Consider the following 16,572-nt stretch of genomic DNA (forward strand, 5'->3'; position numbering starts at 1 on the left):
AGGACACGCCACCAGGGACAGGCAGAAAGAATTCCTACGTGAAGAAAAGGACTTGTTTTCACCGTGGAACACCTTGACACATTGCCAAAAATTGTCCTAATCGTGCATATGTTCCCTACTATGCACAAGGATGGCAGAATGCACCAAGAGGGAGATTTTCCAAAAGAAACCCCTCAAGGTTACGTTCAAACAATGGCGACTAGAATGCCAATAAGGCCAAGAATCAAACTCCCAAGAACAAGAAGGAAATGCCGGCCAAGAAGTCCAATCCAAGAGATGCTCCAGTGAAACCAAGATCAGTTAGATCAAAGTCATCTCGAAGATCGGCTTCAAGTTCAAAATCAAGTGTCGAGGCACCCATCCGATCGAACAAGAAATGGGTTAAACCCAACTACAGATGGGTACCAAAGGTTCAAACTCCCAAATCTTCTAATGACTCTAATATTTCTTCATCTTCTGTTTGTGATAAGCAGGACATGTCATGGGAGAGAGTACCTTGCATAGACGGTAACGGTCAACCCAGTTTCAAAATGGACTGGGTTCCAAAGACCAACTGATCCCGCTCTGTGCTGGAGCAGCTATAGAGGCATATCATCAGACTTCGGTTTGTTAGTAGTGGTCGTTCCAAGCACATGATAGGGAACATTCTCAACTGTACAACACTCAGAACCTTCATTGAGAGTATGTGTCCTTTACGGGAAAGGAAGAAGGAAGAGGATCACACATGGGGTTTGTTCTTAACGATGTGAAGAGTTTCGGATCTGTTCTGAGAATGAAATATGCATATTGTTCTCAGATCCTCTGGATGAAAATTCAATTGGTGAATTACGATTTGAGTTTTTTTCTCGATACTCCTGAGTCTTTCTTAAAATGATTCGTTTTAAAGACAATTTTTTTCTTTCTTATAGTTTTTTGTTTTTAGTTATTATTTGGGGAAGTGATATCAAGATAAAGTGATAACGAGCAGTCTAGACCAGTGTAAGGTACTGGATCTGAATTGTCTAGACTCTGTGTTCAATGTGCTGGTAGGCACGAAGGATTTGCCAGTGTGGATTTAGATAGTATCATTTGGACTGACCATACGACGCTCGGGTAGATTGAGCAGTGAGATAAACACAGGAACCCACGGGATACATTAAATTAATATGCATCTAGAACTGTGTCTTAACTTTTCCTTGATGTACGGACTTATGTCCTTAATTCTGGTTCTGATAGGGCAACTGGGGGTTCTGATAAAGTAGGTTTGTAGGAAATTATTTTCTTGCTTTCTATCTATCAGTCATATGTTGCTTCCTCTGCGTGATTGGAAGAGATCCGATCTGGAATGCAACATATGCAAATCTATCTGTATGCACCTCTTTATCTATGCAATTATTTCTATCTGTTAGTCATATGTTGTCTCCTCTGCGTGATTGAAATGATCCGACCTGGAACACAGCATATGCAATATTCTACCTCTCAATCCCTCTATCCTGGTTAGCCATATGTTGTCCCCTTTGCGTGATTGAAAGAGATCCGACCTGGGACACAACATATTCACCCTTCTCTAAATCTGACTTCCTCCTTAATAATTGTTTACTCACCTAAAGTAAGGACTCCTTAGGAAGTTCTCGATAACCAGGGTATATCGGGAAGTGGGGAACATGTTCTAGTGCAGCTAAAATTTAGTCATTTAAGAGGTTGTCTGTATATCTCGCTACTTAATTTAAGTGGACAACAATACCCATGGTCGTCGTCAGCTAAATGGTATATTTGGAAAAGTTTTTCAATATTCTTCGTCTTTAAGTGGACCAGAATACCGGCGATTGACCAGATCTATTCATGAAGGTGAAGGTACTGATAAACAAAGTTAAGACTGTCTCAAAACTTTGATCCGAAAATGCTTTAAATCTAGTTATCATTTTTGTTTTTGCACAAATTTAAGGGGGAAAATTAAAAATTTTAAAAAAAAATCAAACAAAAATCAGAAAATTAAAAATCCAAAAATAGTGTTATGTCTGTTTTATTTCTTTTTCAGAAAAATCAAAAATCCAAAAATATTTTTGTTTCTGTTTTATTTTTTCAAAAAATATGAAAAATACAAAAATATTGTGTGCTGAGTTTGTTTTTTGTTTTTGTTTTTATCTCAAATTTTCTTTGTCTTGAAAAGTGAATTCAGATGTAGATGAGACTCATGGAGACTATATCGAGATTTTCTGAACCAAAGCTTTATCCGTGATCATCGAAGAATATTCATTCGAAGGAACAAGAAATGAAGATTATTCATTCAACATTCAATCTTTCAACCCCAGAAGCAAGGTGAAGCTGCACTTGAAGATTATGTGACAGATTACATTGAAGCCTCCTCAATCAATTTGTTGCTATCTATGTACCTGCTGAACTGATCCAAAAGTTTGTTCTTTGTTCTCTCTGAGGATTCTCAAGCTGAAAGTGTTGATTTTCAAGAATCTCTACATGAAGCCTCCACACCCAACGTTCGTTCAAAGCTAAATTCTGAAGAAATGCCCATCCGTTCAAGATGAAGTCATTTAGCTAGAAGATTCAGTTGTTCATCTTGAAGTTGTGAAGAAATAGAAGACAAAAAGCTGAAGCCAAGCTCCAAATGAAGATTGACAAGAAAAGCCAACTACATTTTTAGGGGAGTTTGTTGGGAAAAAGAAAAGAAAGCTATAAACCAAGGGGGGGATTGTTGGGTCTAAAATATGGTTTATACTTTACTTTTCTAGGAAATTAAAGTTTTCGGTATAGGACCAAAAGCAGCCTTGGGTTTACGGTTGGGTGGCGTTTACGGTCCATGTGGCGTTTACGGTTGTAAATGTGTTTACGGTTGTAAACGTGTTTCCAGCCACTTTTTCCTATATATAGTGTCAGTAGATGTCATATGGGGAGTAGAACACAAGTGTAGGTGCTAAGTGTGTGTAAATCAAGGTGTTCTAGAGAGAGAAACTAGAGAGAAGAAGAGTGTGTGTGTGTGTTTGGATCTTATGTGTATGGAACATTATTCATATTATTGAATACATCATAGATTCATCTTCTTCTTCTTCTTCTTCTTCTTCTTCTTCTCCATTTGACCTTGCATCATCCAATTGATTGGGTTTCCACACCATCAATTGGATAGGATTGATGCTCAAGCTAATTTTTGGGACTTACAGAAGGATTGGTGGAGACTTGTTACCAGCTCATATTCTCCTGTGTAGAGGACTACAATAACTTGGGAGAAGTTTTAAGAGATGTTGTGTTCAAGATATGTTCCGCTGGTGGAGAGTGAGAGGTTGGCCTAGGTGTACTTGGATTTGAGACAGGGGACTGAGTCGGTGACACAGATCACCAAGATGCTTACAGAGAGGGCCATGTTTTGTCCTGAGTTTGCTACTTTTGATCAAGCTCAGATTACCTATTACTTGAGCATGCTCAAGACGGATATCTGGCAGTTTGTATCCACCCAACGTTATGGTTCATTGTTGAAGTACAGGAGGCCGCCAGGCAGCGTGAGATTGAGATGGAGCTCCAGACGAGAGAGCAGAGACCGGCCCCGACGCTTGCAGCCTACGCCGAAGCGGTTCAGGGCCGCTGATACCAGGTCTGAGGTTTAGGGGGGCACACTTTTGGAAATTGCGGCAAGGTTCATGAGGGAGCTTTTTGATCTTCTTCGGGATGATACAAATGTGGGAATCAAGGCCACATTGCGAGGGACTGCCGGCATCCGGCTCCAGCTTTCGGCATCAAACTTTATTATCATTGTTATCAGGTTGGCCACATGAAGGCCCAGTGCCCCTTGCTTGCTGCAAGGCCGGTGCAAGCTCCAGCGTCGGCTACTCTGAGGATCACGGATGAGAGTCAGGGCAGGGCGGAGCTCCCGAGGGCTCGAGGTTACGCTTTTCAGCTCACTGCGAAGAAGGCCAGAGCTGCTCTAGAAGTTGTGACTGGTATGTTCCTATTTACTATTTTGTTGATTATGTTTTCTGTTTAACTCATGTATATGCTCCTAATAGGTACGTTGTTAGTGAATTCTTTGCCTTATCTTGTGTTATTTTACTCGGGTGCGAGTCGGTCCTTTGTATCTCGATCTTTCAGTAGGGAGTTTGATATGTCTATTGGAGAGTTGGAGTGTCCGTTGCGGGTTTCTATCACCAATGAACACAGGGTTTATGCATCTGTAGTGTATCAGGTTTGTGTATTAGAGATCTTCGTGATGGGTTTTAGGTACAACAAATAAACTAGAAAAACAATTCCTAAGTTCACATGCAACCTACTTTGGATCTATGTTTTAACTATTGAACATACAACTTTGAATTGCAAAACTAGAACCCTAGAGGAGAGAGGCTAATTTCGAAATTAACAAACTAGGGTTTAGAGTTTACATACCTTTCAGTTGTTATAGCAAACAATTGATATTCCCTTGGTCTTGATCTTGATCTTCTTGGAAGCTTCAGCACCACAAGTGTAATGCCTCTAATGGAATCACACTCAATGACTAGCAAGAAGGAAAGTAGAAGAGAGAGGGGAGAGGGAGTATGCAAAATCTCGGCCTTAGGGTTTCTTCAAAAGAAAGAGTGACCAAAAACATGAACCAGGAGGCTCCTTATATAGCTGAGGGATCTAGGGTTTAAGGGAAACCCTAGTTATCCTTTGCTTAGGGCCTAAGCAAACCCACGGGCCTTATCCAAGCCCCTATGGACGAAATTATTAGGGTTTTCCCTAAAGATTTCGTCCACCCTCTTCCAAGGGGGTTCTAGAGCCTTCCACTCAACTATTAGATAATTGCAAACTAGTCCCTGTACCTTATAATTAATTCTTTTAACCCCAAAATCAATTCTGATTAATTTCTGGCTAACAATTAATTAAACATAATGATTTCTAATTAATATATTAATCCATTAACATATTAATAAATCATTTATATATATATTAATTTATTAATCTTATAAATTAATATCTCTCATTTCATAATTTCCTTGTCCAGTTGCTAGGTTGAGGGCAACCCAAAAGGACTGTGCTGCTATTAATTCAAGTACATACCAATTATAGTTATGGGCTTAGACACCTAATCCAACAGTCTCCCACTTGGATAAGTCTGTAACTATAATTGCTAGTATGCCTTCTAAATTTGACCAACAAATTGTAGCTTCCAAAAGCTGCTGCCGAACTCTGACCCAGTCAGTTACGTGTCCTAAGATAAGTGATCATATAACCCTTCGTTCTGCTTGATATCCCCAGACAAAAGACATGGAATGTAATCAATCTGTTTGTCCATAATCTGTGTTTCCCGATTCCTGATTTGTGATGATGTAGGACTTCTAATCGAACACATCAATTTAGTCCTGGCTGGGCCCAGCACATAAGTCAACACCAAATCATCGAGGGGCCCACAGATATCGCTTTTCCTGTTAGGGCAAAAGGAACGAATAAACGTTGACTCATATGCTTGTATCTTTTACTCATCAAATTATGCATGACAATATGTTTTATAACACCAAGTTACTGATGCGTTTTCATATCACCAATGCACAACCGACTTGTAAATTACAACTCATATATCTTCGTTTCAAGATTATAAGATATTATCGTCTCAGTATTACTCGTGATGAATTCCATGAAGTAATACTCTGAGCGAGGGTTTATCCAATACTCAAATCTCAATTTCTGAGTACTCATGAACATTGCAGCAATTCTATTGCCATGTCTATCCCTAGACAATCTGCAATCCAATTCATGACAGTCTTAATTCACTACTTACTTCCAAGAGTACGAGCGACTGTGGAGTTTGAATAATCTCATTATTCAGGAAGTAAAACATGCAAAAATGAAACACAATAATAAACAATTGACAAAAGGTAGTAGCCAAACTTATAAATAATACTTTATTATTTAATCACCAAAAATCAATTACATTTACTTTGTTACAAGTTTCAAAAACTAATCTAACTACTAAAACTAATATCATCTTTCAGTCCTATGCTCCGAGCATGCTGAATATGCTTAGCCCTACTCAGACCCTTTGTGAGAGGATCTGCTGGGTTATCTTCAGATGACACCCTCTTTACTATAAGATGGCCTTCTTCTACTCTATGTCTGATGAAATGGTACTTTCTGTCGATATGTCTGGTCTTACCATGATCTCTCGGTTCCTTTGTCAAGGCAACCGCTCCTTCATTATCGCAGAATAGTTCCATAGGCTCCTGGATGGTTGGAACAACTCTGAGATCCCCGATGAAGTTCCTCAACCAAGCTGCTTCTTTCGACGCTTCACTTGCTGCTATGTACTCTGATTCACAAGTAGAATCAGCCACCGTATTTTGCTTGGAACTCTTCCAAGTAACTGCTCCTCCATTCAGTAAAAACACCCAGCCTGACTGAGAACGGAAGTTATCTCTATCCGTCTGAAAGCTGGCATCACTGTAACCATCTACTCTCAAAGTATCACTGCCACCAAGCACAAGGACCCAGTCCTTTGTCCTTCGCAAATACTTGAGTATATTCTTAACTGCTATCCAATGAGCTCTACCTGGGTTTCCCTGATAGCGACTGACCATGCTCAAAGCAAATGCCACATCAGGGCGAGTACATGTCATAGTGTACATGATCGATCCGACAGCGGAAGCATAAGGTACACGACTCATGTCATCTATTTCAACGTCTGTACTCGGGCATTGAGTTTTACTCAATTTGGTATTGCTCTGGATAGGTAGCTCTCCCTTCTTGGAATTTTCCATACTAAACCTCTTTAGTACCTTATCCAAGTATGTGCTCTGACTAAGTCCAATTAGTCTCTTCTTTCTATCTCTCAATATTCTAATCCCAAGAATATAGGCAGCTTCTCCAAGGTCTTTCATGGCAAAACACTTTCCAAGCCAAGACTTAACTTCTTTCAAGGTTGGAACGTCGTTACCAATGAGTAATATGTCATCGACATACAACACCAGAAAAGTTACTATACTCCCACTAGCCTTGATATACACACAGAACTCATCTTCACTTCTAGAGAAACCAAACTCTTTGACTTTCTAATGGAAGCAAAGATTCCAACTGCGAGATGCTTGTTTCAATCCATAAATGGATTTCTCAAGCTTGCACACTCTATTGGGGAACTTTGCATCAACAAAACCCTCTGGCTGACTCATGTAAACATCTTCAGCCAACTTCCCATTAAGGAAAGCAGTTTTGACATCCATCTGCCAGATTTCATAATCATGAAAGGCAGCTATGGCGAGCAATATCCTAATAGATTTAATCTTAGCCACTGGCGAGAAGGTCTCATCATAGTCAACCCCTGGGGTTTGAGTGAAACCTTTTGCAACCAGTCGAGCCTTGAATGTGTGCACATTTCCATCCATGTCTGTCTTCTTCTTGAAGATCCATTTGCACCCAACTGTCTTACGACCTGGTGCACTATCAACCAAATTCCAAACTTGGTTGTCATACATGGACTTAATCTCGCTGTCCATTGCCTCTTTCCACTTGGAAGCCTCTGGGCCTGCCATTGCTTCCTTATAAGTGACTGGTTCATCTAAGTTTACCAGTGTTCTCTCACTTATGAATGTGTCACCATCTGAAGTAATATGAAAACCATACAACTCAGGTGGCACACTCACCCTAGTGGATCTTCTAAGAGGTAATGAGTTATCGATTGGTTCAACAGGAACTGTTTCCTCTGGTTGAGTGCTAGTGTCATCTAAGGTTCCTTCATTGGCTGACTCTTGAATTTCTTCAAGGTCAATAGTGCTCCCACTGTCCTCTTTGAATATGAGCTCTCTTTCAAGAAAGACTCCTCTTCGTGCTACAAAGACCACGTTCTCACTAGGCCTGTAGAACAAATATCCAAAAGACTGCTTTGGGTAACCAATGAAAACACATTTCTCACTTCTAGCTGCTAGCTTGTCGTGAGTCTCTCGTCTTACGAAAGCTTCACAACCCCAGACTTTAATATGTGCTAACGAGGGAACTTTCCCTGTCCACATTTCGTGAGGTGTTTTGGCAACCTTCTTTGTAGGGACAAGATTGAGGATGTGGGGGGCTGTCTCTAAGGCATACCCCCAGAAGTGAATAGGAAGCGAAGCCCGACTCATCATAGAACGAACCATGTCTAACAAGGTTCGATTGTGCCTCTCAGCTACACCATTTAACTGTGGTGTCCTAGGAGGAGTCAATTGTGAGACTATCCCACATTCTTTCAGATAGTCGTTAAACTCGATACTAAGATACTCCCCGCCTCTATCGGATCTAAGTATCTTTATCTTTCTGCCCAATTGATTTTCGACTTCATGCTTAAACTCTTTGAACTTTTCAAAAGTTTCTGACTTATGCTTGATCAAGTAGATATATCCATATCTGCTGTAATCGTCAGTGAAAGTCACATAGAATCGATTAGCATCTCTTGTAGTTGATCTGAAGGGCCCACACACATCCGTGTGTATGAGATCCAACAGACCTTCACCTCTTTCACAAGACCCTGTGAATGGTGATTTTGTCATCTTTCCCAAAAGACAAGATTCACACATGTCATCTGACTTTAGGTCAAATGATTCCAACACTCCATCCTTTTGGAGTTGGGCTATGCATTTCTTGTTGATGTGTCCAAGACGACAATGCCACAAGCATGCCTTGTCTACACTATTAGACAAGTCAATATTAAGTACACTATTTCCTAGGCTATCAACACAAGACACTGTTTCATACACACCATTACAAGGTAAAGCTTCAAACATAAAAACACCATTCTTATAAACAGAAATTGAACCATTCAAATCATTAAAAGAATATGTAAAACCTTGTCTGAACAATGCATGAAATGAAATAATGTTTCTCGTCATCTCAGACGAATAGCAACAATTTATTAAATCTAATCTAACATCATTACTAAGCAGAAGCTGATAAACTCCGATCTTGGTTACTGGTGAAGACTTTCTGTTTCCCATGATCAGGTTTATCCTTCCTCGCTCTATCTCCTCACTTTCCTTTAGACCCTGCAAATCAGAACAGATATGAAAACCACATCCTGTATCAAGGACCCATGAACGAGAAGATAATGAGTTATTAGCAGAAATAGTGTAAATACCTGCCGAAGATGGCTTCACTTTGCCATCCTTGATATCTTGCAGATATTGTGGGCAAGATCTCTTCCAATGCCCTTTTTGGTTGCAGTAAAAGCAAACTGCCTCTTTTGGATCAGAAACATGGGGAGTGGAACCATTGGGCTTAGCCTTTGGGCCATTATTAGATGACCCAGCTTGAGCCTTGCTCTTCCAGTTTTGTTTGGGAGGACCTTTCCTCTTTTTCCCCTTTCCCTGTCCAATAGCCAAAACAGGGGCACTCGTAGGTGTGGAGGGTATACTTTTACCCTTCATCCCTGCCTCAGCTGTCTGCAACAAGTTGTGCAATTGGGCCAAGGTCTGCTCAGTATTGTTCAAATGGTAAGTTAGAATAAACTGACCATAACATTCAGGAAGTGAGTTCAAGACCATGTCAATGGCCAATTCCTCATCAAAGTGAATATTGAGCTTGACCAAACGCTCTATGTAGCGTTGCATTCTTTGCACATGTGACACTACCGACTCCCCATCCTTCATCTTGCAAGCCATGAGTGACTTGACTACTTCGAACTTTTCTTGACGAGCTCGCTTATGGTACTTTTCCATAAGGTCCTTGTTCATCTCGAAAGGCCAGTAGTCCTCATAGTACCTCTGCAGTTCTGGGGACATAGTTGCCACCATGATGCATGCCACTTTGGTAGCATCATCGTAATGTTTCTTGTAGGCAGCAAGATCTTCAGGAGTAGCTTCATTCTCATCAAGCTCTTTGAGCTCCTTTTCAAGAACATATTCTTTGTTCTCGAAACGAAGAGCCATCTTGATGTTGCGCATCCAATCGTTATAGTTTGAGCCATCCATAACGACTTTGGAGCATATATTGAGCAAAGAGAAGTTTTGGTTGGAGGAGGATGAAGTAGAAGTGTTTCCATGAGTAGACATCTGAAAAGAAAGAAAGTTTTAGTTAGATTTCAAGATACCTTAATAAAATAACCCAAAGATATAATATCAAGGTTAGGATCCAACTATGAAGATTCACAACTTAGAAATGGGATGCCGAGATCCAAGTGTAAATTTCATAAAGGTAGGTGAATGACGATTCACCAATTCCACCATTAAACGAAACAACCGAAGTGAAATTCCTAATTCTTTTGAGATACATTGAAACTATTCAATGTCATGTTTTGATCTCAGATTATGCTCTTCTATTTGTGACTGGGATGCCGAGGATCACAAACAAGATGTGAATAACCATGCAAATGTGCTTGGTAACCTCATTGTCTTTATCATTAACTATTGATGTGCTGGTAAACCACACACGCTCCATCAAAATGACAATTATGAGATACCCATTACTACTCTTTATTAGTGCCTTTTAGTGTGCTGGTTAACCACACACGCTCCACTAACGACCAATAAAGCATAATGTGCAATTTCATGGATTAGCATACTTTTCACATTTTTCCTAAAGTAACTAGAGTTGGGATTTTGAAAATAATGTTCTAGTACTTTCTTTAATATCATTATACTTTTAATGAGAAGTAGTTGTCCTATCAAATCCGTTCTGCTAACGACCCTCCACTAATCAAGGAAGCGGTGGGTGAGAGTGGACACCCATTCAACTACCATTTTATAGGCAGTTTCCTTATACCCCCCTTATAGATTAGCTTCGTGAATGAGGCATACTAGCGATTTGACTGACCATGTTCTTATACATATATAATATTAAACTTTTAATTATAATATATATAAGGTGTGTTTTAAAACATTTTAAAACTTCAAGGGTTTATAAATTTCGAAATTTAAGCTATTAAATTTAAATTTAAATAAACCAATTAACTAGATTTAATATTTATCTTTTAATTAACTATTAATCAAATTATTAAATCTTGTAAGGATTATCTAATTAAATTAATCCATTAATTTAATCCTAATCCTTATCCCTCTAAATTTCGAAAAATAGGGTAAGGATAATTATCCAATTAATCTAATTAAGTAACAATTATCCAAAACAAGAAACCCTAAAACTTCTAAGCAAATTTCGAAATTTACAAGGGAGGAGGCTAGGGTTTTCAAAACCCTAACCCTAATTTCGATTAGGGTTCTTTGGAGGCTAGGGTTTTCGAAAAAACCCTTTGATCCAAAACCCTAGAAATCGAAAATTTGGCCTTTAGGGTTTAATAGCTGTAAACCCTAATTTGCAATTCAACAATTGTAGCAATTCAATTTAAAAACAACAATGGCTCTGATACCACTGATGGGTTTTAGGTACAACAAATAAACTAGAAAAACAATTCCTAAGTTCACATGCAACCTACTTTGGATCTATGTTTTAACTATTGAACATACAACTTTGAATTGCAAAACTAGAACCCTAGAGGAGAGAGGCTAATTTCAAAATTAACAAACTAGGGTTTAGAGTTTACATACCTTTCAGTTGTTATAGCAAACAATTGATATTCCCTTGGTCTTGATCTTGATCTTCTTGGAAGCTTCAGCACCACAAGTGTAATGCCTCTAATGGAATCACACCCAATGACTAGCAAGAAGGAAAGTAGAAGAGAGAGGGGGAGAGGGAGTATGCAAAATCTCGGCCTTAGGGTTTCTTCAAAAGAAAGAGTGACCAAAACATGAACCAGGAGGCTCCTTATATAGCTGAGGGATCTAGGGTTTAAGGGAAACCCTAGTTATCCTTTGCTTAGGGCCTAAGCAAACCCACGGGCCTTATCCAAGCCCCTATGGACGAAATTATTAGGGTTTTCCCTAAAGATTTCGTCCACCCTCTTCCAAGGGGGTTCTAGAGCCTTCCACTCAACTATTAGATAATTGCAAACTAGTCCCTGTACCTTATAATTAATTCTTTTAACCCCAAAATCAATTCTGATTAATTTCTGGCTAACAATTAATTAAACATAATGATTTCTAATTAATATATTAATCCATTAACATATTAATAAATCATTTATATATATATTAATTTATTAATCTTATAAATTAATATCTCTCCTTTCATAATTTCCTTGTCCAGTTGCTAGGTTGAGGGCAACCCAAAAGGACTGTGCTGCTATTAATTCAAGTACATACCAATTATAGTTATGGGCTTAGACACCTAATCCAACACTTCGGGGTGCCTTATCCGATTTATCTGATCCCAATCCCTATGGGGGATGTGTTTGTGATAGTGGGTATGGACTAGCTGAGCAGGTTTGGTGCCATGGTTAATTGTGAGGGCCAGTGATATGTGTATAGCCATACATACAATTTTACATCATATCTTAATATTTTGAATTACTTTTATGCCCTTTATAGAACAAAGGTACTTAATTTGTTATATATTGTGTTGTCGGGGTAAAATATGTGCTTGGAGCAGAAAGGAAGCAGGAAGCTGGAAGCTAGGAATTTGACTGAAGACTTTTAAATGAAGAAAAATGCACTCAACACGTCGTGGTGACATCCCCACGACGTGGTGTTTTGAGCTTTCCCGATTGACTTCGAAGACTTACTGAATACGGGATAAGCATGAAGACCACGACGTGGTGGCCTTACCACGTCGTGGTGGTCTGTTTTTCGGAAATTATAAATATATGCCATTCTCCTCCGAATTGGGAACCTTTTTCTGGAAGCAATCATCGACTTTTGAAGGCAAGGGATTTGTTCTAAAGCTCTGAAGCAAAGATTTCGAAAATAACCTTGGAAGTGGGAGCATTAAGTCAATTGAATTCTAAACTACCACTTTTTACTAATATTTAATCTTGTCTAATACATCGAATTTCGTGTTTATGTGTTTGATTGCTAAAATCATGGACTAAAACCCCATGACTTTCGTTTAGCATTGATTTACTTGATTATTTATGGTTTGATTTATGGTTGGATTATGTTTTAATTGGTTATTTGTTGAATTAGCTTATTAAGGAACCTTTTGTGATTATGATAACTACTTTGTCTATTTATTGTTGAGATTAATTAAGTTTGCATGACTATCTTTCTTAATTGATCTTGAATCTTATGATCTTTCTGTATTACAAACATTTTAGGACTAGAGTTTTGACTAAAACCTAGGGTTAAATAGAAAAGTGGGTAAATAATTGTGGGAGCTAATATATGATGACCTATCATATATCGAATTGAATCAATTAACCAATTTTATCAATCTATTATAACTTTAATTTAACTCGAACCGAACACTAGTAAGCTTGTTCGTTTATTCGCCTGATCACCGTATGAATGAACTTGTTTGCTAAAGGATTAAGTTACTGAACATTAACTTGGTCATATTAGGAATCAGTAACCAATTGAACATTAATCCATTGCACTTCCATAAATCAACCATAATAACAAGTAAATTGAAGCTAAACGAAAGTCGCTCAAATACCTTGGTTAAATCGTTTCTATTTATTTCTTGTTTTTATTTTAGAAGTTTTCTTCATTAGTTGTTAGTTAGTTTAATATAGATAGTTAAGTTTCTATTCTTGCAAAACTAGAGAACAAAACCCTTTTTCTAAATTTATTAGTAATTTAGTTAGATTAATGGAAAAGAATTAGCTAATTATTTTGTTCCCTGAGATTCGATACCTGTCTATTGAGCTATACTATTTACAACAAGGTACACTTGCTTAGGTAAAAGGTTAGTTACTTTAGTAGGATAAAACTAGTGTGTAAGCAACTTTCACATCAAGTTTTTGGCGCCGTTCCTGGGGAACGGTCCATTTATAGTTAATCTGAATCTAATAATTCATTAGGATTTTTTTTTTTGCTTTTAATTTTTTGTAGTAGGTTCTTAATTTGTTTGACCCACCACGCCGCAGTTTCGTAACAGTTAATTTTCAGTTTTGTTTTTGATTTTTTTAAGCGTTTTTATTTGTTTCTTTTGCAGCAGTTTATGACCAGAGGATCAAATTCCCCTTTGGATCCACCACTTGAAGACCCGAAGTCAGCTTTTCGTAAAAACACGAATAAAACCATTGAGGATTCAAACACACCAAAGAAATCACCTTTCAAGAATCTCAAATCGGTTTTTAGTAAGAAGATGGGAAAGCAAGTGGGAGAAGCTAGAAAACAACCAAAATACGAAAGCACTTACGAAACAAAAAAGGAAGAAAGCGACAACAGAAACGAACAAGAAAGCGAACCCGAGAACATCATGGCGGACATTGCAGACATTTCCATAGAGGCATACAAGAAGAGAATTTGTGACGACACTAGTATGGGCCTTGTGCAACCCACCATACCAGCCACTTCCCCATTTGAACTCAAGGGGTACATCCTTGCTGTGCTAAAGGAGATTCCTTTCACCGGAAAAGATCATGAAGATGATTACAAGCAACTTGATGAAGTCAACGACATCGCCGACTACTTTAACATTCCAAATTTTCCATGTGAAACGGTGTTGTTGAGGATGCTTCCGGTCACCTTCAAAGGAGCTGCCAAGGACTGGTTAAAAGCACTTCCACCAGGCGCAATCACTACATGGGCAAAGATGCGTGAGGAATTCTTGGAAAAATTTTGCCCACTATCCAAGGTGGCTAAGCTCAAAAAGGCCATTGCTAACTTTGATCAACAAATTTGGTAGTCGCTATTTGAAGCATGGAAGCGCTACAAGGGTTTACTTCGAAATTGCCCTCAAAACGACCAAAATGTGCAACAAGAAGTTTCGATCTTTTATGAAGGGGTGAATGTCACGACTAGGCAACTCCTTAATTCTTAAGGACCCTTAACCAAGAAAAATTCAGCTGAAATGAAGGAGCTTATTAAAGAATTTTCTAAGCATTCTAGAGAGTACCATAACCCGCGAAATGATGTAACAAGGGGATCGGCAAATTCAGCTTCGGAGGACATGTTGTTGGTCTTAGCAATGTTGCAAAACATAGATAGGAGGATGACTAAGATGGATAAAACAATCCACTCTATACGAGTTGGTTGTAAAAACTGTAACGGGCCTCATTTGACTAAAGATTGTGACCTTGATGAAAATCGAAACCGAAAGGTGCAAGCTTTCTACTCGAGCGGTGATATTTATGATAAAGATTGGAGAAACCCAAGAACAAGTGGTTACCTTATCATGAGTACAAAAAAGCCAAGGAAGAGAAATATTAACAAAAAGGAAGAGGCTTTTACCTAAGAGAGGAACCAGCTCCCGAGAAGCAATCTGATTTTGAGTCAATGCTCGCACGCTTTGCAGCTGCATCTGAAAAGAGACACAATGAAACTGAACCAACGATAAGAGAGCAACTAGCCCTAATGAGAGATCAGCAAACTTTACTCAGAAATCAGCAATCTTCAATCCTAAACATTGAAAAACAACTCAGGCAACTATCTAGACAATTCAATGAAGGATCACAAGGAGTACTACCAGGAAACACCGAACAAAACCCGAAAGGAGCTCACATCCAAGCTATAACAACTAGAAGTTTGTAAATTGTTACCCATCTTACTCCCACTGACAAAAACAACCTGGATATTGTGCAGGAAACTCGAGAAGAAAGTCAAAGGAAAGAGACTGAACAGTCGCGACGACGTGGTGCTGATGCCACGACGTGGCAAAAACCTAAAAAGAAAAATTTTGAACCCGTTAAGCCATACCACCCACCGCTTCCCTTTCCAAGTAGAGCACTACAAGAAAAGAACGATGAAGACTACCTGAAGTTCTTAGATCATATCAAGTCTCAGCATACCTTTCCTTGAATCCTTGGCTTAAATGCCAAAATATGCCAAGTTTCTCAAAGACCTCCTAACTAACCGGAAGAAGATGGAGAGATTTTCTAAGGTGGTACTAAACGAAACCTGCTCAGCCGCGATGTTGAATATTCTACAAAAGAAAATGGGTGATCCGGGAAGCTTAAAACTACCGTGCCAATTTGGGAATCTAGCTACAAGCCACGCTCTCGCCGACTCGGGAGCAAGTGTGAATTTAATGCCTTATTCATTCTTCAAGAAGCTTGATCTTCACAAACCTAGACCGGTCCGCACGGTCATCCATTTAGCCAACAAGACTATGACCTTCCCAAGAGGTATATGTGAAGACTTATTAGTAAAAGTTGAAAAGTTTGTTTTTCTCGCAGATTTTATTGTTTTAGACATGGAGGAAGACGAACAAGTCCTAATTATTCTTGGAAGGACATTTTTGAGCACTGCCCGAGCTTTAGTTGATGTTAGAGAATCCAAAGTAACCCTTAGAGTTGGAGAAGAAGCAGTCACTTTTTGAGTAAATTGAGCAATTCAACATTCAAGGATAAGTGATGATACGGCTTTTTCAGTCGATGTGTTTGATAAATTACTTGATAAAGAGCATGGAGGATGGAAAGAGAAGGAAACCGAGGGCTATATGGTGCTAAAAGAAGGAGATTTTGATGTTGAACTTGACATACAAGAGCTAGAGAAGCTTTTGGAAGAGAGGGAGTACAACGAGTTGACAAAAGGAGTTGAAGAAACACCATGACGTGGTCACCCAATTTTTTCTATCAGACGATAAAAACTGCGACAACATGACATGGTAGGAGGCTAACGTCATGGTCACTGAAGAAAAACCAAAAATCGAGCTCAAAGCCTT

General features: G+C 38.9%; 1 non-coding gene across 1 annotated transcript; it reads right to left on the reverse strand.

The window, feature by feature from the left end:
* Nucleotides 1-14,550: 14,550 nt before the first annotated feature.
* On the reverse strand, nucleotides 14,551-14,657 carry LOC145135051 (small nucleolar RNA R71). Its single transcript, XR_013719532.1, has one exon. It is a non-coding gene; the product is annotated as a small nucleolar RNA R71 (small nucleolar RNA).
* Nucleotides 14,658-16,572: the final 1,915 nt, after the last annotated feature.

Source organism: Lactuca virosa, chromosome 8 (assembly GCF_052849685.1).
Source record: "Lactuca virosa cultivar CGN04683 chromosome 8, Lactuca_virosa_CGN04683_v6, whole genome shotgun sequence".
NCBI lineage: Eukaryota > Viridiplantae > Streptophyta > Magnoliopsida > Asterales > Asteraceae > Lactuca > Lactuca virosa.